The following is a 25,811-nucleotide window of genomic DNA, read 5'->3' on the forward strand; positions in this document are numbered from 1 at the left end:
AAATGCCGAGATGTCTTTTAAACTGTCATACATTAATGCTATGTAAAATAATCAGATCTTTGCAATATCTTGTCATGTGTTAGAAGCCACTCACTGAGGGACCAGGAGTGAGTGGGCATGAGGACTCCCCAGCAGAGCACTCATTGAACACAGTGCCTGCTGCTTGGCAGAAATGGGTACCTGCTGCAAAATACAGGTTGGGGTCTACTTTTCATAATACAGCAGAGCTGTATTTCTTGGTTTTGTGAGCTGTTGATGTAGACTGAAAGCAGAATGTGAATTATATAGATCATCTCCAGATGAGACCATCTATAAAACTTTAAAAACACATGGAGTGGGTATATTTGCCCTCTGTATTTCATAGAAAACCTACTTTCTTAATGTGTTAGAGCGGACACTGATTTTAAGGTATCCCTTTATTTGTAAAGCCACATTGCTTCAGTGTTACTAGTTGGATGGTATCGCAGCAGGAGAGAACATCATCTTCATTAATACCTTTTAGAAATTTCCAAACATATTCTAAAAGACTTCCCTTATTACATAGCATCATAAATGTACATAATGCTTTTCCTTGAATGCCGTGCCTTCATTTTGCAAGAAAACTTTATGGTCCAGTAGCCAGATGGATAACCTCTCTCTCACAGTGGTGAGCAGTGAACTCAGTGTCACCCACCCAAAATGTTAAAAACTAAATCCAACTCAAATAGTACTGAATAAATATTACTCATTCTTTTTAAAAAATATAATAAATATTAGATCTTTTTCTTTGCCTTCTAGTTTTCAGGAGCAGAATAGTCTGCTATCAAGGTTTCCTATGTAAACAGTGCATATCATCAACATCAGGCATAACTGGAGGTGGTAGATATGGGGAAATCCCCTTTCAGTAACATTGCACTGGATAATCATGAAGAAGGTGCCACATACCTACCTACAAGGAAAAGCTTGACTCCAGGTGAAGCCCAAGAAAGCTCATTTAGTTTTGCTAATGGCTAAGGAAGAGGATCTCAAAATTCAGATCAGAATGGAGAGGAGTGAAATGCTTATGTGCTATTTTTCTCATGAGAATGTGTCAAATGGAAGTTAGCAAGGTTTATCACAGTCGTAACCCTCAAATCAAGGACACTTGAAGTACAGAAAAGCATAATGAAATTCCATTATTCCAAAGATAAAAAAGCCAAGCAACAAAAATCCCGAAAAAAAACATTAAAATCGTGAGAGCTTTCAACTTTGCCACTGGAATTATTTGTGCAAAAAACTTTTAGCACAGTAAGTTCACAATCCACCCCTAAATCTTTAGAAAAGTAAGAGAAGTTAACTGGCAGACAGTGAAGGAAGGTCTTAAAGAAAAGAATTGATGGGCTGCATAGTGAAAATAAGGAAGATTACAACAGGAGCAAGTTTCTAGAGACATCTGTATTGCACCTATAAAGATAATGGTGCACTCAGGTTAAATGTCAATTTCAGAACTTTTACATACATCCTTTACAGAACAAAGAGACATCATTTCAAACATTGCATGTGGTAAAATCCAGAGTTTATCCCAGATGTTCTTGAGGAAGAATATGCTATGATTGTGGGACCAATTACAGAGAGATTATAGTTTCTTCCCTGTTCTGAGACCTTCACCTTCACTGCTCACAGGCACCAAATACATTTTGGTGTCCTTGTGAAAAATAGGTACTCTTTTAACATCAAATAATACATGTTCTTAGTAACTGGGTATGTCTTATCTCTCTTTTTCCCACCAAAATCAATTTGATATTCACTGGCTTAGGTTTCATGCAAGCAGCAGATACTGCAATACCTGGGAGTAGTGATTGATCAGGTCAAGTAACCGATTATATGAATAACATATGTTTACATATAGATTCTAAATAAGACCATTTTTTAGTTATGTCAATAATTAGAAGGAAGGCCTCAAATTCACAGGACAATCAGAAGAAGTAGAGGTAGAAGAGGAACTTGACTTAACAGGCTTGTATCTCTAGGAATGAAAGTCAAGAGCTTCCAGAATTATGATAAATGACAACATCCCTGGAAAAGTATTAAATTATATGCTTGCAAACTTATATCAGTCTCTATCAGCTAGAGATCAGGAAAATGTCAGGAATCAGAGATCATTAGTGTCTTTATTTTGGATGCTTTTGGTATCTATTGCCTTCACCTGCTTCTTTTGATTAAGAGTTCTACAATGTGCCCAACAAGGGTATTACATCTCTTCTTTTTACCTTTTCATATATTTAATCAGAAATATTTAATATGTAGCTGTCTTCCATCTTCTTGGACTTGGAGCAAGTTACCTTCTTCGACAGACAGTAGAAGAACCCAGCCTTTTTTCTATCCTTTTCTCAAACAAGCAATTCTCTTCTGTAAGCAATATTCAAGTCCTTTGATTTAGCCCATCAATTATTTGCAATGCCAGTGAAACTGAGGTTTTGTTTGTTAAGAAGGCTTCAAATTCTTTTAGTTCCCTGTCATCCTAGCACTTTGGATAACAGACCTGTAGTAGTATTTTCTTAAAGCATGAGCTATTACAGTATGCCACACTGTATATTTGCCAGTATATTTGCCAATATATATGAATTTTATACATAGATATATGTATACACACATGTACACACCTACTCCATATATAGAAGGACGTACACACACCCTATAAGTATACTAACACCAGCAGCCAATCTAATTTAACTATCATAGGAGAAAAATATTCTTGTAACTAAATAGACATACTGGTACAGCAGCTTAAGTAGAAAACGCCCAAATTATTTCATCATCAAAATGATGTATTTATGACATTTCTAGGTTAGATGGAATCTAGTATGCTGGAAAACATAACTTGGGAGAAGAAAATATTGTTTTCTCTCTTGGTGAATGCTGGAAGTTTGTAGCTCAAACACTCTGTCCTTCCTTCTTCTGACACAGCTGAGCACATGTATGGACCCTCCCTGTATCAGACCAACATACTCCTGGCCAGTCTGGGCTGGAATGACGACTAGAATCTTCCAGTCTGTGTCCTGTGGCTCAGAAGACTCAAAATGCAGTTTTGGCACTAGTACAAGGTAAAATGCCAAGTGACTGTGACAGCAAGTGCATTGCTGTCATAGAACACCATCTCAGATTGTAACAGCTTCTGCACCTGATTCTCACATAGCATTTCTATTTATGAGCAAATAGGAATGTTGCAATTGTACTAACATTAATTTTCAAGTTTAGTTAAAGTTTTCTAAAACTGATTTAGAGCAATAATATTTTTATAGGAAAAAGTTATTTAGATCTTGATTAAATCAATTTTGAGGCTCACTGAATTAGAGCTGTCTCCCTGAGCCATATACTGCACTGCATGCTTTATAATTTGTTTAATATAGCACTTGCTAGCAACTCTGAGTTGCAAGGTAACAAAAACATACATAAAAAATATACTAGCAAAAATATCTTTCCTAAATATACCAGCATATCAAGATGCAGAGAAGCCAAAATGAAAAAAATGGTATCACATTAAGCCTACATTCGAGAAATAGACACAAACACCATGTAAGCACAGATCTATTTTTATCATCCATATACTTGTCATAAACTGCATTTATCATACCTTTGATATCATCACCATCAGTCAGATCCAGTGATCCACCTTTGCTGTGATTACTTGTACTCCAAATCTCTAAGAAGCCTGCAAACAGCTTCCCTTCAAACCAAACACAAAAATTAAATCGTGGGGGTTTTTTATCATAGAAATGTTCCTCTCGACTCCAGTCTCCCTGCTCTAGCTACTAAGATTATTAGCTACATTCCAGTCAGAATCAAGGACAGTTTTACAACCCCGTCTTGCGTATGTCATTTTAATAAAAAATAATTTGGTTTTAAATGTTTCCTGGTGAAGAAATAAAAAAACCCATCCTGATGGAATCTACATTCACTTTCTTTTTCTCCACCTGTCTGTGTTCATTTTATTCTATCACTTTTCTTCCCATGTCCCTTGCAATCTACTTGTCTGCTACTCCCTGCAATTTTTTCCTACACTCAGACTTCCTTTTATAGCGCTGCTCTCAGGTAAACAGGCCCCTCTTATCTGTCAGGCTTCCTCTCCATCTTTTTTTAAGCTCATGCTTTTCCACACATCTTTCATACTTCTGTCTCACTCTTTACACTTTATATCTTCTTTCCTGAAGTACCTGTCTTTCCTGGAGCTTATTTTGTTGCCTTTGATTTTAAGCCATTAGAGACAGACAGTATTTGCAGAAAGCCATGTCTGTATGTGGTTTCTAATAGCAATGGGGCATGTCTTGATGCTTTTTTCAGGCAAAAGTCATACCAGTTTAGGGTTGTTGGGTTTTTTTTGTAATTGTTGAATCAGGCCTTCAAATTTTGGCCAAATAACATCAACAATAAGCCTGATAGATGACAAAATATTAGATACTAAAATGACAGCATTATAATTTACAGATTCCCTGCTTCTGTTCCCTTCCAGCTCCAGGTTAGCTGGTCTGCTGCCTCACTCCGCAATGCTGGAATAGGGGAGCTGCTTTGCTCCATCTGATCTGAAACCCCCCTAGTCCAGTGTCCTATGCCTGGTTCTGTCCAGACACGTCGTGTGCCTCCCAGGAAAAGATAACAGCCCCATAGTCAGCAGATTTGGGACAATCTTTCCTTCTCACCCTCCACACACACACACAAGGTCTTGGAAAACAGCCGTATAGGAGACAAGCTGCCCAGCACATTCCTGAAGGGTACTGAGAACAACTACTTGTGATTTCAGACAGTTGAGATACGAGAGGAAAGGCTGTTTTCCATATTATTTAGCTTATCAGTTAATGCTTCCTGATTAAAGCAAAGGTGGAAGGTATACATATAAAACTGATCACAAAACAATAAAATTAATGATGCCAAAGAAAGCATGGAGTGGCAGAAAGAGAATGGGCTTCCAAAAGCAGATTTTAGTTGGCTTAGGGAATGAATGGGTGGGTAGATCTTTTGAAAGAAACACAGAAGGAAATGGGAGCATAGGAGAGCCGACAGAAGTGTATTAAAGGCACAACAGCAGACTACCCTGATGCAAAGAAAGCACTGAAAGAGAGCAGCAAGGCTTCATCAGGAGCTATTTGATTAACTAAAAACAAAGAAGGAATCACACAAAAAAGTGGAAACAAGAACGGATGACTAAAAATGAGCTTAAAAGAATAGCACACTCACATAGGGAACAAATCAGGAAAGCCATGAGGCAAAATGAGTTAAATTAGGAAAGGACCTAGTGACACAATACAGTAAAAGGTTGCGCTCACACACACGAAGTAAGGGAGACAAAGGGAGGTTCAAATCCAATATCTAACAAGACAGATAGCAAATAATGTGATACGGAGAAGACTAAAATATTCAATGCTCTGTTTTGCCTAATGTGTCTACAAAAATCTTAGCATCAGATACGCAAAGCAATTAATTTTAACAAAGGTCCAAGAAGCACAGACCAGAAAAGGGAGGGAATGGGTTAAGTGATATTAAGACACACCAGTTTCCGATCCTGCTGACTTAAAAGCGTAGTTCAGAAAGCAGTGGATAAAGCCTGCCTCCCTGTAGCCTTGTGTCTCCTGTTTGGATTAGTCCAGAGCGAAAGCTCTGATTGAAATTTATGGCTGGAATATTCATAACATTCTTCTGTGAGTTTTCCAATGCCTGATATCATGGTTTCATTTACACTGAATTCCTTGTTGCCATGGAAGACTCTCTATTTACCTCTATTTTACAAAAACTGTAGAAATGTGGTACCTTTGAGACCACCACTACTCAGCCCAGTTCGGTTGGAAAGTGAGTTAACAAGTTCAGAAGGCATGGTGTGGTCTGACTGGTCATACAGTGTGGTCATATAAACTGTGTTTCCATAGGAAAATGTGCTAAAAATTGCCCTGGAGCACTTAAAAAGATAAAATAATCTCTGCATGACGATTCTGGGGTTTTTTTTGTGGTTTGGGGGTTTTATTTGAGAATTCGTGGAATACAAGGGAGGTCCTAGAAGACTAGAAAGGATGAAAATAGTGCCTGTCTAAGGAATTAGAGTTCAATTGACCTAACTTTCATAAATACTTCATCCATCTCTGAGGGATACTATCATAGGTTATTAGGCAGTTAGTGTATAGGCATGAAGATAACAATATGATAGAAAACAATTAAGCAATAAGACGTTAAAATGTAATCTTAGGATCATTATTGTGTCAAACTCTCTAATTTCCTTCTTAGAAAGGGCAAGAGGCCTATTGAATAAGAAGGAAGCAATAAATGTGACATCCATGCTTTAACAAAGCGTTTAGTTGGGTCCTCTCTTAATTTTGCCTGCAATACAAAAAATGGTGTAGATGAAATCAAGTAAGAGTTGACACACAAGTAGTTAAATATTTCTCCCAAATAGTATTTATCGACAGTTTCCTGACAAAGCAGGATGGCACTGCAGTAACATCCTTCAGAGATTTCTCATCCATCCTATTCTATTCAATTTTTCATTGAACAGCTTGGATAATAGAACAGGGAGTAAACTTGTAGAATTTGCAAAAAATCTGGAAGAGGGTTCAAACACATAGGAAAACAGATCAGAATTCAAAATATCTAGATAACGTGAGAAACAGTATAACTGCAACAAGCTCATATTATATAGAGAGAAACTAAGTACTACCCATGACAAAAATAAAACGGAGTGTATCAATATAGTATGATGACACTTTAACAAGGCAACAGGATTGCAGAAAAGGATAGAAGGTTCAAGTGGATTTCAAACTAAATATGAACCAACCACATGATGATGTTGCAGAAAGGCATTTCGCATTCCAGGATGTATTAGGAAGTGTGCAGTATGTGAGATGCAGGACCTAATTATTTTGCAATCTTCAGTACCGCTGAGGCCTCAGCTGGAGCATTCTGTGCAATTTTGGGCAATGCACTCCAAGAGCAATTTCAACAATTTGGATGGAGTTGAAATGAAATCAACAAGAATGATAAGTTATTTTGAAAATATGATTTACAAGGAAAGGTTGAAGGAATGGGGCTTGGCTTCCTCAGAAAAAGATGACTGGGGGGAAAATGCATATTTTAAAAGGCAGCATACAGAAAGCCATGATCAACAGTTCTTTGTACACACCTGAATTATAACAAGTAATTGCCTAATTTGCAGCAAAGAAGAGTAGACTAGATGAAAAAAAAAACAGAAACAACAACAACAACAAAATCCTTTCAACTTTAAGTCTAGATTAGATGGAATAGGTTTATGAAGGTTGTAGAATCCCCTTCATTTGTGGTTTTTAACAGCAGCCTACACAAACATCTGTCAGGGATGACCTAGTTACCCATTTCCTGCCTCAGAACAGGGATGGACTGGATGTCCTTTTAAGGTCTTTTTCTGCCCCTCTCCTTTTTTTTCCTGTAATGATTTCAGTACTGGAGAACCTGTTTCCTTTAATTTGGCTGCTATAGGTTAGGCAGTACAACTGTTGTAGGCAGCCAACGCCTTAGTAAAATAGAACAAACCTCCATGTAAAATAAGAAATAATTCAGAAAATGAAAAAATAAAGAACACTAACGTTAGCAATTTTAAAACATAAACATGTAAAAAAAAACCAAAACAGATGTATAAACCCCACATTTTTATAAGCAAATGCTATTAACATTTTTTTAGCCAGCTTGCACGTATGTATCTTTGCAAAAGCTTCATTCAACACTCACTATATTCTGTTAATAATGATGATGGAGTTGACTGTCATATTGAGTGATATGATCAACCACATGGCAAAAATCATAGTGCTGTGTTAAATTTAACTAAAAAAATATTATTCTTGATTAATTACATTATTTCTTAAAATACAGTTCTATTGTCCAAAACATCCATTTTATAACCATCAAGATGTCAAATTGAGATTTTGAATTCTTTTAAAATAACCAGGGTAGTAAAAGGTATTTTGATTTTGATTCTTAATTTTAGTCTGGGTTTATTTAAAGAGAAAAAATATCTATGATTTTCAACAAGAAACAAAAGTGACATATGAAATACAGAAAAACAACTCACAGAAAAACTGTGAATGAAGCTCTGTCAGCACCTCAGGGTTATGATGGTATCGTAAACCACACGAGAGCTTTTCTCCTGTGCTTAAGATGCTGTCATCAGAAACCTTCTGTGTTTATCCACGGTAGCCTTAGGTATCACCGTTACTGCTACTTAGATTATATCAAGCTATGCATACGCACAGAGGCACAAAGTGTCAAGCTATAGTTACAGTTGATTTAATGACACTTTCATCCTGAGCTAATGCAATCCCTTTTAAAGAAACAAAAACATCATTCGTGTTGAAGTCTTCATCACTACTATTAAACTTTTAGATGATTTCTAAGAGTTAGTTTTAAAAAATACATATTTGTTTTTCCGTTTTTCGTAACTACCAAGAAGGCCTCTTCCAATTATCTAAGCATGAAAAAAATTCTGTTCCAGAATAACATTTTAAAATATTTATTTAAAATTACTTTTCTAGAACTCTAAAATGGTTATGTTTTCAGACCAGGCTTGTAGTTTACAAAACATACATAGCATACGAGGATTTTCATGTGTCCCACCCAACCAATCAAGAAAAGAATCCAATTCCTACTACTGGCCTGCAGTGGGATAAAAGGAAACAAGTTGGTAAACCACAGACATGTGGTTCAAAATATGGGATGTGTGGCCAAAGGCCATAACGTGTTCTATATTAGCAAGATCCCCATCAAAAAATCTGATCAACCTTTCCAAAACAGTGTGACTTATGAGAACTACACTAAATGGTAATTTATCAAAGATCAATGTAATTCTTCTGTTTGGCTCTCCTGTTTCTGTAGACAGGCGTGTTTAATTCTGTGTGTGTTTCCCAGACACTGCTAGGTAAAAAGGGCCCGAGAAGGAATTTACTGAGGTAGCAAGACAAGAAAGCAAAATGCCTATTGCTTCAGTTGGTGTATGACATTCATAAGGCAACTGAGGAGATTAGCTTTAATTCCCACTCTTAACACACAATTGCATGCCAGATTTTTACAATGCAGAAATACGAGCGGGAGGCCTTTGCGGGAACACTGATACATAGCAGTGAGTCCCTTTTCATTTTCTGGATTGGATTATTGATCATCCTGCATGCCAAAATGTAGGCCTTTCTCCCCCTTCCCAACCTTGTTTAAAGCACACAGAAGAGATATGAACTATATAATGTAAGAATTAGCGTTAAGTCTTTGGGAAATATTGAGAAGAAAGTACAATGGTTGTGCCTGTAAAAGTAAGTTCTTATGCATGCAAAACACCAAATGTATACAACCAACTGTGCAGTTTCTACCTACAAAGTGAAAGTTTGTGCCTGTAAATACATGTTTTTGTGGGTGCAATGTATGTAGAATTGCTTCTTTTTAAACCAGCTCAAATTGAAATTGAATTTTAGGCCTTCCCATCTTTCCACCCCTCTGGTATAATACTGCATATAGAATGAATGGCATCATAAGGGAATCTGTTTGTATCTCATCTCTTTTTTTCACCAAATTGTATTCCCAGACTGTTCCCAGCAGCTGTTCATCTAATTCATCTGCAAGAACCATAGAATATATTCAACAAGATTATACTGCTTTCATTTGGCCACTTCAGAGAAGCAGAGGAAAAGTAGAGAAGTAGGAGAGGTAAGAATGCAATACGTGAGTGTATAGGAAAACACGAAATTCCCACAGTCCTGCAACTCAGTTAGACCTTAGTTATAGGCAAAACCCCACAAACTGCCCTTTGATGTATTAATTGATATCTAGCTTTCCACACGGTCCCATTTTCTTCTCAACACAAGGGACACTAGCTGCTCTTGAGAAAGCAAAAAATTAAATGCCTGTCATATAGTTTTTCCTTCAAGAACAAAGGGTTAAGACAGGCATTGAAAAAGCATCCAAGAGATTAGATAAACAAATAAAAATGCTTATGTATATGTGCATATGATGATAAGACAATTCCCAGACATCTTTCCCTCTCCCCTTGCTGCAAACACAGACAAAAGATGGTGTCAAACCTATTAGGCCTCCTCCCTTTCTCTTCTGCTGCAGCTTTCAGTAGGCACAATGCTTATTAGTACCACAACAAACAGGGATTTTGTAGTTCAAGTGAATCACATCTTCTGGGGTGTAATCAATGGCTAAATTAAAAAAAAAAAGGTCATAAGTTAAGGACTCAAATTACAAACCAACCTAGAAAGTAACAGCAGATATTAAAACATACCACAGTATGCAGAGATGACATTGACTTTTACCTGCACCTAAACAAAGAGACTTGAAGATCAAACCAGACACATTCATCTCTTGCTTGTAATTTGCTCTATAGCAATCCAGCAGTGTTTCATAGAAGTATTAACAATCACAAAAACTACAGATGGAAAAAAATTCTGCACGTCCTTCAGTCAATGCAGGATTTTTCATTTTGTATTTTTCACTCCTTGGTTCAGTATCAAGCACTGGTAGTTTTTAGTGGTGGATCTGCAGCCTAGTACCTCTTAGTACACTGGAGTATTCTTCATTATGGTCTGGCAATGTTAGCTTTGCTGATTTTTCTAGAAGGTAGAAGAGGGTTTTTTGCTGCACTCTCTCATTAGCTTCCTAATTCTCCAATAAATATTAAGAGGGTTGGATTCATCATTCTTGCCAATTTTAGTAGGAAGCAGTTACTGTCCACTAATAATAAATATTTATATTTGCAGAGTTGTTTTCTCTGTTATGTTACATCTTGACCCATAGCTGTTCTTTTCACAAACAATCCATATTTGTTGCATATTTGTAAAAGTCAGTATCAGTATGCAGATACTGTAGCATATTTTGAAGATGTCCTGTTGCTGTCTGTGCAATTTAAGTCCTCCATTATGACTTTATTTTGAGATATCCTCTGTTTCCCATCTATGTTATATTTCAATCCCCCTTTTTTAGATTGTCTCCAATTTGTTGGCCTCATTCCGGTAATGAAGTGTCTCTAACTGAATGCTTTCAGTCTGGTCTGACAGATGTATGCCAGGATGAATGTAGTATTATAGTTCATGTATTTGAGAAAAAGATCAAAACTGCATCCTCCGCAACATTGATTAAGGGACAGGTTGAATCCATAAGGCATTTCAGGGCATACTGCTAAAGATATTGCCTGTAAGAACGGGAAAATTGAATCTATTGCATCTATTTTGTAGTACAAAAAGCCAAATACTGGAGATACTCAGCACGTAGCCTGAAACACACTAGCATGAAATGAGGCAGTGAAGTGGTCTGACTGTGCCAAACTGAGTATCTCAGGATGGTGACATCCAATACCACAATGCAGAACTTTGCCCAGTCTTGAGTAGAACTTCCAGTACTTTCAGACTCTAAAAGGACTCTGTCACCTCACGTTACTGTTCTACTCTTTCTGGTTTGATATACATCAATTTTTTTCACTTCATTTTTGGAAATTATTCAATAAAATCCTTTTCTTCCCTTCTTAAGTTCTCTCTACCATATGCACACACTTCAAGAGTTTTCCTATTTGCAATCAAGAAAGCTGAAGTTTCTCAGGGAGGATCATTGCAAAGAAATTCCAGGTTCAGCTTTAGTATGAATCTTGTTTTACCATTTACAGCGACAGAAGAATTCCCTAACATAGACAACAGCCACTGCCGAGCTTAAAGCTACAAGGCACCACTTGATCTGAGAGTCAGCTGATTTTAAGTGTGCAATCAAACACAGGCAGGGAAAAACTGACTCATGTATAAGAGCCTCCTTAACTTGGAAGAAGATATTACACAGTGCACTGAAGCACCTATTGTGGCTGCTATTGCTGCATATATGTATAAGCTCAGCAGAAGGTGATCTCCATTGCTCTGGCAGGAGGCACCCAGAGACTATTCAGAGAAAGAACAAGTGCTGCCATGTCATTAATCGAGCTGAGAGAAGCAATCAGAAGTACAAAGTAGAGATTCAATTTCATAGGGAGAGACTGAATTAAATTTTGGACTACTCTAACAAGAATCTGGGGAGCTGCAGGAAACTATTACGCAATCTAATTTTATCTACAGATTCATTCTCATGCAAACACATCAAGGAGTTATTTTCTCAGCTGACATCTAAACAGCCCTATCAAAAAGAGTATGTTAGTCTTACCTGGAAGATATGGAGCAACAGTCTTCAATCCATGACTTGTAGGCAACATACTGTAATGGTGCTGATGTCCACAGCACACTACCGACTGAGGTCAGTGAAGACTGGGATCCCAATGGTGCTGATGTCCACAGCACACTACCGACTGAGGTCAGTGAAGACTGGGATCCCAATGGTGCTGATGTCCACAGCACACTACCGACTGAAGTCAGTGAAGACTGCACTTTTTCCTTCTTTCATAAGGTGCAAGATACCTCCCAGAAACGCATGCATGACAATATCTGCTTTACAAAAGGTAAGACCTGAGGATAGGAAGCTAATACAGAACTAGATAGAACAAAAAAGAGAGCTGAAAAATTAAACAGTGCCTTGAAGGGCTTAAAAAACTTAGTTATAAATGGTGTGCTTTATTAATAAAAATCAAAGAAGCTTTACCACATCTGACATTCTTAGATGAGTTTTTAAAAAATGACAAAAAACAAATGCTAACCACAGTTCCACAAAGAACCCCAATTCATCCTGAGTCTACGTCATTCAGGTACGAAGAAAATAATCATATACAAACCCAGAAAGCTGGTGACTAACATTAATACACTGCTCGACAGGATGCTCGCAGCAGCTATTATTGGCTATGGATGTCATTGAATGTTATCCTCTTTCTATGCTATTGCATTGATGATGTGCTGGCAGAGGCTGTATTTTATACATTAGCTTTCCTAGGAAAGCACAACTGCACCTTAGGGGTAAAATTGTGATCCTACTGAAGTCAGTGGCAATGCTCTCATTGTTATAAATAGGGCTAGAATTTCACATTAGGAGTTATTGTATGGAGAGATGTACTAATCCTTTATTCCTCATCTGTCTCTCTAGGGAAAACTTATTCTCACTTTTGCAAAATCTTATATAAGACTCAATGCCAACACATAAAAGAGCATATCTATCAGACCTGACCACTAAAAGACAATGTATCTCATTTTCTGCCTTCCAAAGATAGATTCAACATTCACATTCAACTGTCATAGAAACAACAGAGAAAGCAATGCCTGGCTCAGATGATGGGATTCAGTCAAGGTTTAAGGATCCTAGGGAAGCAAAGTGAACATAGTTTGCTATCAGATATATCAAGTGTATTTGTTATTCATGTACTTAAAAAAGGTCACAGACCTCGGGAACAGCCAAAATATTTGTTTCATTGCCAACAAAACTTAACCTTAAAGCACTGAAGTCAGTCATAAGACTCATACAGACAACTTTGTATACAATTTGCATTTTTTTCACAGAAAGTCCTACCCAATTTTCCTATCAGACAATTCCACTTTAGGTAGTAAGGGTAAGTGCCTAATAACACATAGGGCTCCTTCAGCTGCTTGCATGCTAACAAGCTTTATATATAATTGTGCCTAGCTTTTTATTTTAAATGGAGACTGCCTGCTTCCCATAATAATGGTCCTTCGTTAGAGGACATATTCCATCATGATTTGTATAATACCTACCCAAGTTCCCAATGGGAGTTGTACTTTAGATAATAAATGTAACTTCTTTGTTCCATACAGATTTTGTGCCAGTTCTATCTCCTTTTCACTTATTCTAGTCACTATTTTGATCTTCTTTTTGATGATGGTACCACAGTACATTCACAAATTCATATGCCAAGTTATTAAAAAGTAAAAAAAAAATCCAAAGAAGTTATAAAATATCCTGTAAAACTTGTTCCAAATCAAGTTTTTTAGATCCTCAGGGGTAAAGGATAATCCATGGTCAATTGCACATACTGATTTATTTATAACATTATTTAGAGGCAAGCAAAACAGCAGCAAGACATTTCTGCACATTAGCTTCTATTTTTTATTCTATTTTTTATGTATTTCTTTATTGTTTCCCGACCACGTCTCAGGCATGCGTGAAGCAACACAACTGCTATCTATGCAGTTATAAGATTTTCTCTGCGTGGAGCTGGGAAGGAGCAAGTCAGCTTGCTTTGTTTTGGAATTTTATTTTGTTTTACACTCACGTGCACACAAATATGGGTACTTACGCTGGAGTACACAACATTAAAGAAATGTTCCTTTTCTGTGGCTTCTGAGACAGAGCTGAACCATTTCCAAAGAAAGCTCTGTTCTCACACAGTCAAGCTTTGCTATTACTGCAGAAAGATCCGTTGTTCTAGATGACACATGTTTTATTTCTGAGCTTTGGTAGATCCCTTAAATAGTCCAAATCTCATTCTTGGAGCGCCTAGAGAAAATAGAGCAGGATACTGATGCTAATTTATTATTCTTTGAACAGGCAGAGCAAGGAACAGAAGACAAATGGGCAGTATCCTCCATCTCTGAGAATATGCAGCATTGTTCTACACTAGCTGCAAGTCATAAGTACCAAAGTTACTGCTATGCATGTAATCATATCACCCTTGCTCTAACCCAACCATGAGCTAACAATGAGTGACGTGAGATGATTATTCACCAGGATGGGACAATTTCTTACACAGCTTCATGACCCGTTGCAGTTAAGCAGCTGTACTGAACTCCAGGATTGCAGCCATGCCCTTTTTGCTGATGTGACACGTACAAAATATCCAGGTTGTTTGAGAATCCTTTGTTTATACAAAGCTTTAGTGGCCCTTCATGAAGGTGGTTATGTTATCCATGGCTCTTGTTATTTGGTCCTGATGCTTGGCAATGGCAAACTGTTTACTGGATAGCTTCTTGGCATGGGATTCAACAATTTGAAAGCAAAGTCTACAGAGGTTTTTTGGGGAAAAAAGTTATGATTTCTCTTTAATAGAAGCTTTCACTTTTCAGTACTGTCATTCCAAACTCTAGCCCTCCTTCGCATGGTAAAGGGTAAGAGTAACCCTTTTGGCAAGGAATGATGCAGGGCAATGGAAGAAAAAATCCATCTGGGGATCAGGACGCCAATAACTGAGGCTAGCACACATTCAGAATAACTCAGGAGATCGCAGACTCTGGCTCAAAAGAGCAATTGCACTGTTATTGCAAAGTTCCCATAAAGAAAGTGTGAGTGCAGAGTTCACAAAGACATTAGCTTTTTCCTGCTTTTCAGCATCAGAACCAAACTATCATCCTGCCTTAATACAAGCAAGTAGTTATTACTATGAATAAACTCAGAAATGCTACTTACAATCTGATGTGTCTAATGCTGGGTATATTAAGTAGAATATTAAATCCCTAATCCCTGTTAGTGATTATGAGTATTTTTCCACAAAGCACTTCCCGAATGTAATTCACAAACTAGATTCATGTCTGATTTCAATATGATTTTGCTTTTGCTTAAAAATCACAAACAAATCCCAAAACGTTACAGGTCTCAAATACCTTGTTAAATACTACCTTTTTCATAAAGACTTTGTACAAGATACCTGAGAGATCTACACCAAAATGCTGAAACAGAAAGGGATGGAAATAGGTGTATTATATAGAGGTCCTACACAGCGAGATTTCTCTCACACTTCTGATACAGTTTTTTTGTCTGACCCCCAGGGCAAAACTTCTCATGACCACTATCTGCAGGAATAATTTACTGTCAACATATACTGTACATTAGAGGAAAAAAATGAGCTCTGACCACATTCACACCAACCCCACAGCTCCTTAAGACACTGATTTTAAAAATATTTTTGTTCAGTAACGTGAGCTTTGTTTCAAGTTTCTTTGTGGCAGATCAGTAGAATCAAAATGAAGGCAGGCTTGCTAACCACTCAAAGCACTTGCCTTCTTTTTAATTTCTCACGGGAATGAAAAGTATACTCTACTTTTCCTCCTTTGGCACCACACTCTGCCCTCGTAAAAGGTTACTGACACACGAATTTGTGAAGGCTGTTTCAAGCAGGAGCATGTTCCTATGTATAGGAATGATGTTAATTCCTGTCAGTCTGAACATCCAAGCGAGACTGTTGTTAAAGCTGCTTCTGAAGGACCAAGGGAATTTGTGCCATTCAGTTCAATTACTTTCATCACCTCTATTAGACTAAACATAAATGTAATATAGCCAAGCCAGATTCCAAAGGTTAGTCTTTCATTTAGGCAAAGTACTGGAGATGCAAAAGCTGTGCAGCATTTGCAGGAATCTAACACGGGTTCAATAAACCAATTGAACACGAAAGGAACATCCTTTCTAAATGCAAATTATTCAGGTGCGATTTGAGTTCCTTAAAGGTTACTCTTCAGTTCCCTCTCTCTGTCTAATAAATGAGATCACAGAACAGCTTCGTTTCCTTTTTCAAAATTCTTTGTATTAAGTCATCCTGCTGCCTCTATTATAGGCCTTTTCTGTAAGGAGCAGATACAGACTCTGGACTGCTTCTGTTCTGTGACTGCAGAACACCAATATTAATCTTTTACTAACGCACTTCTGAGAAGAACTGAAAAACTAATTTTAAAAAGTGAGTCTGACAACGCAGCAATGCACAGACATACTCAAGCAGCAGGATTTTCTCTTTCCTTTTCATTTTGCCAAAAGACTCTACATTTTCCTATCTGGAAGAGTAAAACCACAAATATCAAGAAGGTCCCAGAAAATGTAGCCCAGCAACACTTGATATCAAACTCATCAAAGTGTCAACAGATCTACCTGAACAGGTATGCACAATAGCTGCAGATCTGGCTATGAAATTTCTTCATGATGAGATCTTGTCTTGAGTGAAGTTGGTGGCAAAACTTTTACGTGGTTCCTGTGGGTCAGAACAATATTTGTTATATTAATTCTGAGCTAGGATCTTAGGAATCATGGGAAAGAAAACTATTATATTATATTTATTATATTAAAAATGTCATATTAGAGATGGTGTCTACAAAAGGGACTATATTTGTGCATAAATTAAATGCTGCATAATAGTAGCCACTGACTAGGAAACTGTTGTGGGCCCTTCATGGCATTGGCACATTCATTAGAGAAATCCGCAAGTATATTTTATACACAAAATTTGCATTTTCTATGGAAATTTAGTTTCACCACAACTCATATAGCAGCACCTTCAGAATTAACAGGGATGACTGAAACTTCAGGGCCTTCAGATGAAGAAAAAGACTGAATGAAAATGGCATTGAATTCCACAAGAAAACAAAAACCGAATGATACTACTGGGAATTACTGCTACCTAACTGGGTATATCTCACTGTTAAAGAGATAGGGGAGTCGCTTTCACTGGAGAAGAGAAGCACTAGCAGTTTTGTGGATACAGGAAATATTTTGCATTTTCCATGTTTCTTTTCATACAAGGTTCAAATGAAACGTAGCAACTGGTCACACAATGTTAGAGTTTAAGCTGGAATTGTGACTATATTTTAGACAATCACTAAGTCAGATTTCATACCTCTATCTCATCTCAGCTGCATTCTGTATTTTTTTAATTGTACCAAGGTCTCATCCATTACGGTAGCACACATGAAATAACTAGCGTTTTGAACGTTGTAGGTATAAAATAGACAAATAACAGTAAGAAGTTCAATTAAGAAAAACAGACAAATTCTGGTTTTGATGCTGTGCAAAGACAGCACCCAAAATAAAGAGAATTATAATGAAGACTGGTAATGAAGTCTCAAATCAATACCTTCAGCATACCATGCATAACTGAAAGCAGGATTCAGTCCTCTCCAAAGAACATGTTAGAAAGTCCCAATAAAAAGGGCTGGATAATATAACATTTACTGATTTCTCTCCTAGTGGAATAAAACAGGACTTTCTTGCTTTCTTTATATCTATCACAGGCAGCAGAAATACACTTGTAGGTCATGTATTAGGCATTTATCTTCTGGAGCCCAGAGATCTTGACTCCATCTACATGCTGCTGAGAAACTCCACGAGTTCAGCAGGTGTTAGAGAGCAGCAGACAAGAAGTCCATGGCTAGGGGCAGGCTGGTAACGGTGCCTTTTAAGACAAGTGCCAGTGCAGTCCTCCGCCCTAGTTCAAACAGAAACAGATTCTTCTCATCATCCTGCTGTAATATTGTCAAGAAATCCCCTTTCTTTGTAAAATCGTCTGTCTTAGTCTTACACCAGTTGGAAGGAAACTGACAGAATTGGTTTTGAGCTACCAGCAAATAAAAACCACTCATTTCAAATTTTAACATGAGTTGCTAACTCGTTGTGGTTTTGTAACTCACACATGGCTGACTAACTTTTAAAACCTCAAACTTTGCATGTTTTAAGTTCTCATAGAAAATGAGGGCACAGTCTCATTTTGAAGCTCACATATTATAGTAAGGTAATGACTTTTTTCCCTTGACTAGCCGATCAGCTGCACGTGAACTGCCACTGTACAAAAGCACTACGTGTTGGATGCAATGGCTAGTACTTTGTCGCTTAACATAGCTACAGGTTTTTTGCACCCTGTCAAGAAGTTCTGTTCACCTACAAAAAATAGCTCTTGAAACAAACTGTGGGCACTCGGGATGAAAGTTTGATACAAAGTTTATAGAAAAAACTATTTTCCCTCAAAACAGTCTTTCCTCTGCTACTATCCACTTGCTAGATATCCTTCCCTTAATCCAAAAATCACCAAGAGTTTTGCCCACCTGGACTGCAATCAATCTAAATAATGAAGCATTTGCTCCACGTAAAGCAGAGCCACGCACTGGCGCGCCCCTGGGCCACGCCTCGCCTGCCAGAACAACATCCATCAGACCTCACAGCTCGTTCAAGGACTGACTTTCCTGGAAGACCTCGGCAGCTGGGTGGGGAGATGGCACCTATGCTGCACGTGCTCTGCAGCAGCAGATCTGTGCAGAGGGGACCAGGAGTGAGTCACGGCACCTCGGTGGCACCCAGCAGCCGCAATGGCTGAGGCCTGCCCTGGCAGAGAGCCGCGTCGCCACTGTCGGCAATGAGGTAATTGTTGACCAGACAGGATTTCTCCCTCCCTGCCCCACACTTTCAGGTGGCGAAGCACTCAGCCAGCATTTCTTCAGCTAGGATCTATGCAGAAGGCACAGAATGCTGTCAAAATAAGACACTGAATCACCAATGTAAAACCTCGCTTTCTCAAGAAGGAGCTCCTACTATTTAATACTGGATCATACAAATTTATCTACAGTGAAAGTGAAAACGCCTTCTTGTAATTCTGATTCTCTGTCACAGGATTTTGAATGTCAAAGGTTCTATTTTAGCAAAGTTCCCAAACAAACAAACCAAGTGTGCAGAAGTTCATCAGAAATAAAAAACACCACCAACCCATGTACTGAATGTTGGTATAATATACCAACTGCAAAGGTGAAAGTTAGTACAAATCTTCTCTGATAATATTTATTCAGAGAACTGACAATTTCCAGGCAGACTCCCACAAACTCACACTCCTTACCCTCTGAACACAATAGCTAAAGCCCAATTGAAGAGTCAAAATTCACCCCTTCTAAGGCTTAATCTAAGCTTCCTTCCCTAAGATAGGTTGCTCTTCTGTTCCCTCCCCCAAAGTCTACTTGTTCCACCTCCTCTGCATAGAGCAAGAGCACACAAGCTATCCTGAGAGTTTTGATGCTTAGCAGAGACTGAAACTTGCCACTCTTCTATATTTCTTTTAATATTCTTTAAATTTTAATTAATTTTTTTTTGTTTGTCATAGGAGCTATGATTTTCAGGAGTACGTGTAACACAGGCACAGCTTTGGTTCTGATACGAGCACTGTTAAGAATGAAATCATTCAGGTCACCAAAGCTGCATACGAGTGTCCACTGTTCCCAGATTAGGGCTTTAAATGTTCACCTCTATATTTAGAAACGTAAAACCAAATGGCCATCTTTCCTGATGACTCAGCACCCATACTGACTGCAGAAGAATGTGGATCCCCAGCAGGCCCCTTGTATAAAAGTGCTTAGAAAGTCCAAACATGAAAGTTATGGGTTATACACTTTTCCAGACCAAAAACTGAAAGTCCATTGATAACTTTTCTTTTACTTCTCATCCCATATTACCATTGGTTTTAGGAAGAACTTCTAAGCATACAACCCTTCTCTTTTACCTTATATTAAATGCCTCTTTTTTCTCATGCCTCGCCTTCTCTTTAATTGGATGCCAGCCAATTTCCATTTCTCTACCTCCCAGCCTGCTGATGTTCTCTATGCTCTCATTTTATTTTTATACACACACACATATATATGTATGTATATAATCTAAGCCCTTTAGGCTTCTCTTCGGCAATAACTGTTTTGTTGCTTTGGGTTTTTTTTGTTGTTGTTGTTGTGTTTTGGTTTTTTTTTTTAAATCAGGGAGCACTGAAATACTTGGCAGCACTCTCAGAGAGATAAAAAAGTTGCTCTAGGCTCCCCTGGGGAAAGTTTGCATGTTCATTGCTGATCTCGCCTAGTAAGCTGGGCATGAAAACCAAGAGGCCTGAAGCTGTCACTGTTCATGTAGTTACACGTGGAGATTTATGTTAAACTTTGTATTTATCCACTTTACGAACACAAATAGTAATACTTAGATAATGTAAGTAATGCGTAAATAATACTTACCTACATTCCACTTGGGAATCTCCAACAGTATTAACGTACCTCAGAAAGTAGGGTAGCTGGAAACAAGAACATGAAAATGATATGAAGTATCACAAATATACATACAGTATACCTCTAATAAAAAAATTGCTGGTAGCATAGCAGATAAAACCGTTCCATTCTTGATCTCGCAGATGGCAGGAACATCCACTGGAAACAACACTCAGTTAATATTTGCCTGCATTATCATCAACAATTTGTGGCTTTCCAAGAGTGTTATTATGTTTGTTTTCTTTTTTAATCTGATGGACTGATTTAGGAAAAGGAGAATAAACAATTGTGAAAAAAATGGAAGCCCAAAGCATAATGTAAGTTTAAATTATACTGCTTTACTGGTATTTCCTTGGAAATACATACCACTATGCAAAGTCTTTTGGTAATGGAATAACACAATTTCCATGAAATCTAAAAAGATAGGGAAACATAGATATGCATTTTCATTTCCTGACAATGCGTTAAAAAAGCCATTTTTTCCCTTATTGTTTTTTTCAGTCTTATCTTCACAAATTTTGTTATTTTGGACTTCAAAGGATCGTTAAGTTTAAAAATAGGCATACTTTCTCACAGGTACTTTCTCAGGTATTTGAGAGAGAAACATAGCAAAAATGAACATGTCAAGCATTTTATTGTAAATCACTTATCTTAATCAACCATGCTTATCTGGCTGGTTGTCAAGTTTCATAATACTTACTACCCGTTAGAAAATGTTGTAGGATAAAAAATTCTGAATATCCTAAAATATAAACACAGATATGTGAGCATCTTAAACCCAAACCAAATTTCAGCCCTTAAACAAAGTAAGAGTAGTGAACAAAGCTATTGTCTCTGTGCAATTGATTTTGAATTCAGTTTTTCAATGATAAATGTAGATGTTCTTACTGACAGAATATTTTTGTAACTCTGTTTGCATTTTTATTTTTACAAGGAGTATTAGGCACCAGCTAATCTGGATTCTAATTGCAAGCAACTAGTCTATATCTTGAAGCAACTCCATAGACTTTAAGAGTCTTCTGGACTTACACTGACATAAATGACATTGGGAATCTGGGTCAAAGATTCAAAGATTTTTTCCTTTGAGATTTAACCCTGAGGCCTTTTATTAACACTGTTTCAAATTAAAATAAATATTTACTGTTTCTGATTCTCTGCCTCAAGCCAATTGATGCAAGAAGAAAAGTGTGTGGTTTAGTAGTTTGTTAAATATCTTAAGTGATATAATAATACGTGCTTTGCAGCCTGTGTGCCACGCAGTTTCCTTTTCATCTGCTTTCATATGTTATTAAAATAAGTACATGCAAAATAAAAAGAAACTAAAACCAAGGTTTTTGTTGATTATATTGATTCCTTGTAAACTTCAGTAAAGTAAAACGTAGACTTATTGCCAGTGTGATTTTGCTCTTCTTTCTTTGTATAAGCTAGCTCAGATTGTTTCCAATTTAAAAAAATAGACTTCATTTCACAGTTTGGTAACTATCACTGAGTATTTATTCAACTCACTAATATTCGTTCTTGGATAACAAGATGAAATATATATCTAAAATAAGATTATGAGTGTGTTTGTCATAATTTTTATCTCAAAGCAAGTCATGCTCAGTGACAATCACAGCTTTGTCACACCATCTTTTATTAACACAAACATCTTTGGTTGTTAGATCACAAAAATTTAAAAGGGATTAAATGATTGATTTTGAACAGCATTGTGTATCATCTTTCGGCTTAGCTCAGCCCATGTGTAAACAGGCTTAGCTTTGTCATTGCGAATTACACCCATTTATGCCAGGGATTAACATGCCAGGCTCTCTCTCTGTGAAATCACAGCTCCATTCTAAAGATGCAGCTTCTTGCTACTGTTATTTTCTCTTTATTTTAAGTAAATGCACATTTAACTACAGGCTGCACTAGTAGTTTGCGGGGATGGAGATTAAACCTGAAGTGAGCACAGAGGATTCAACTCTGCTCCACTTCAGAGTAAAAACTGTTTCTCAGAGGGATTGTCACCCACATGCAAGTGCTGGAGTGCAAACCTCCTCCTTGAAATGCCTCACACTGTCTTTTCACTTCTCCACCCACCACTCTTTCTCATCCCCTCTCAGTTGAGTGTAATCAATGTCACTGGAAACTAAGCTGCCCGATTCCTCAGAATGACATCTGACTACTGTGCTTAATAGGGTATGTGGCAAACAGAGCCACTAAAAATGGCAAAGCTTTGCCTAGTGTAGAATAAAAGACTAGTGGTAGGTTCGGATTCTCTAAGCCCATCTGCTAAATCCTACGCTGCACAACAACTCTTTTATTCAAGTTCAAAGATGCAGCTCCTCCATTTAAAGAGCACTTGTTATTTGGGAGGAAATGCAGGCTAGAGTGTGCCTCACACTAAAGAATGAAAAAAAGAATGTTGCCTCTGCAATGAAACCCTCCAATACAGCCAGTCTGACCCAAGCATAATTAACCATTTGTATGCTCTTTTAGCAAACTAATTACTTTCATTCTTTGGCTTTTAGCTTATCCAAATGCCAGTTTACAGTGATATTGTCGTACATGACAGGAAAGTGTGGTAAGTCTGATGTTTCCCTCCCTCTCTCTCAGGCACTGTATTGAATTTGTCATTCTATGTAAAATACTAACTGCTGTATGATGGCTACAGGACTACATGTTGTCATGCCAATTAGTATGTTCTCTTTTTTTCAGTAATGCAGTAAACTCTGCCTATTAGACTCATTCTGTATTCAGGTTTATTGTCCAGCTCTATTGCTGAACAATGTTAGGATCTCACAAAAGGTAATGAGAAAGGTGGTAGGATTGTTGTTTTTTTTTTTAATTGGAGGCATTTTAAAATCTTAAACAGTAAATATGCAGATTTTCTCTTTCACACATATAAAAATAAAAATGGAAAAATCTAATATTTTTGGTAACTCACCAATCTTTTGGCCTTGTGAACATTGTGATTCCTTGTGTTTTTATAGGGCACACTGTACGTATTTATCGACGTAGGTTTGTTGTCTGCCAACTTGACTAATTTACCTTGCTTTTTGTATCATGTAAAGGGATAAACTAGACCTTCTAAATACTAAAACATAACTAAAAAAATGTCTATCGTTTATTTCCCTAACCTGCCTTCATATGAAGGTTTTTTATGTCTCTAGGAATTTTCACCATCTATTTCTACTGCATCTTTTTTCTAGCTGAACAGGACACACTACAGAGAAGACTATACACTGGATTTATGCAGTAGCTACAGAGCATTCTGTTTTTACATCACATTTATAACTATATAGCATTCTATTTTTCCATAAAATTAGAAATTTCCATAAAATTTCCATAAAACTTAGAAGTTCATTTAATATCAATACACAGGAATGTTCAGATTATTCTTTGAGCATTTATTAAATTGTATATACCATCAGTGGGTTTTAGCCATCATTAAACTAATTCACTTGCTTTCTTAATCTTTCATGTTCCCTTCAAAACTGTAGTAACCTGATCAAAAAAACATCCTCTGAAAATGGGACTATCCTGTTGTTAATTCCTTTTTCACGGTAACAATTGACAAGATACCTTTGGCTAACGTTAAGTATATGAAGCTTCATAACACGGTTTAATATTCTTGATGATGTAGATTATACCTCAAATAACTTAAATTTTCAGCCTCTTGGATGAGCGCTTCTCTGCAACCGTGAGAGTGTTTTAAAATAATAAACATATTCCTTCTCTAAACTGTTGTAATCCCACATAAAGCCTAAAGATTATTCTGCTATTTTCCTTTTAAGTTGTGTTTCTAGTTTATATAAATTCATTTAAGTTCTGTTGAACAGATGCAAGTATAACAGGAACTGAGATTGGGAGGCACTTCAAGGTGGTAATCTGCAGATATGGTCTTGATTTAAATGGGACAACATCAGAACATATGGAGTAAATTTAATTGTCCTACCTTGATTGAACACAATCAGGATGCAGACACTTTTGTTATTCTTTTGTATTTGCTTCCCCTGAGGTTAGGATTGTAGCTTCTGTCACTATAGAGTTCTATTTGAAGAAGGTAAAAACATTGATCCCTAAGGAAAAAGCAAAAGCAGGTGTATCATAAACCTGCCTGCACTGTTGCAAACGTGCATAGGACATATAAACTACAACAAATGAAACATTCCATCTTAGTAATAAATTGAAATACACTGTGCACATATGGATAAAAGACAAAGCCTATAATATTCCACTATGATGTGAAAATACAGTACCACTTGGGAGAAAAATACTTTGAAGATAGGTCCTTCCACCTCCAATCCTTACTCCCATTTCTTTGTTGACCCAGGTTTCACCCTATTTCTGTGACAGATCAGTCCCTTTTTTCCTCTTGCCTCCTCCATTTCATTTCACTTGTTTCTAGGCCCAATGTCCTCACCCTGCCACATTGTCTCCTGTTACACATCTTCTCCCCAAATGGTGCCCACGGTGTTCTGTTCCTCAGCTCCCTGTTCAGTTCTGCTTCTCATTTTTCTTGCTTTGTCAGTCCATCCAAGCTTCCTTCTTACCCCAGTTCCCAGAGGAAACACTCACTCCTTCTCTTGTCTGCCTTTGAGCTGCATCTTCACCTTCCTCCCCTTCTGCCTGTATGGCTTTTGCTTTCAAATCAGGCAAGTTCTTTTAGTTGCTTGGTACTAGCAAAGGGTGGAGCATGGTCACTGGACAGAGAAGTTCCCTTCTCAGCTCAAAGCCCAGCCCAGGCATGACCTATATGCCTGGACCAGCAGGTACGACAACGAACCTGCTAAGATGCCCATGGCAACCCATGTAGTTCTTACTGACTATATACTAACTGTAATTGTGTTTAGCAGACTTAGACTTGTCCAATTTCTGGCTGATTCTCAAGAAGTGGGCGACTGGCACATAACTGATGTAAAAAACCCCTCATGTCCAATCTTTGTTCCAAACACGGAGAGAAGTTCACAGATACTGAAAGGCAAAGTGACCTGTATTATTAACAATAGCAATGTTTAATATTTTTATAATATGTATATATAGTTTATCTCCAACGGGTTGTTCAACCACCCATTATGAGGACGCTCTATGAAGAAGAAATGGTTTATGTATGAACTGTCTATTATTATCACTGCCATTACAAACAGCACACCCTAAGGTATATTTGGCTTAAAATAATTAAAAAATACAGCCAATACCACT

At 37.4% G+C, this 25,811-nt stretch overlaps 1 protein-coding gene and 1 long non-coding RNA gene across 4 annotated transcripts in view; both read right to left on the bottom strand.

Moving 5' to 3' along the window:
* Positions 1-1,129: 1,129 nt before the first annotated feature.
* Positions 1,130-12,249, bottom strand: LOC142083591 (uncharacterized). 2 transcript variants are annotated; one of them, XR_012674095.1, is made up of 3 exons: positions 12,136-12,249; positions 10,272-11,146; positions 1,130-10,157 (listed from the first exon to the last, which is right to left on the bottom strand). It is a non-coding gene; the product is annotated as an uncharacterized LOC142083591 (long non-coding RNA). The 2 variants fall into 2 exon arrangements; XR_012674096.1 differs by lacking the exon at positions 10,272-11,146 and having other exon boundaries at positions 12,136-12,243.
* A 270-nt stretch (positions 12,250-12,519) lies between these two features.
* Positions 12,520-25,811, bottom strand: part of METTL8 (methyltransferase 8, tRNA N3-cytidine) — a 40,911-nt gene continuing 27,619 nt past the window's right edge. Inside the window, exons 12-16 of one of the 2 annotated variants that reach the window (XR_012674094.1) lie at positions 24,565-24,688; positions 20,994-21,041; positions 20,598-20,653; positions 16,723-16,822; positions 12,520-14,367 (exon numbers count right to left, since the gene is read on the bottom strand). The gene's annotated coding sequence lies outside the window, so the exon portion shown is untranslated. The remainder of the gene's footprint in view (positions 14,368-16,722; positions 16,823-20,597; positions 20,654-20,993; positions 21,042-24,564; positions 24,689-25,811) is intronic. The other variant, XR_012674093.1, reaches the window with a different exon arrangement.

Source organism: Calonectris borealis, chromosome 6 (genome assembly GCF_964195595.1).
Source record: "Calonectris borealis chromosome 6, bCalBor7.hap1.2, whole genome shotgun sequence".
In the NCBI taxonomy this organism is placed as follows: Eukaryota; Metazoa; Chordata; class Aves; order Procellariiformes; family Procellariidae; genus Calonectris; species Calonectris borealis.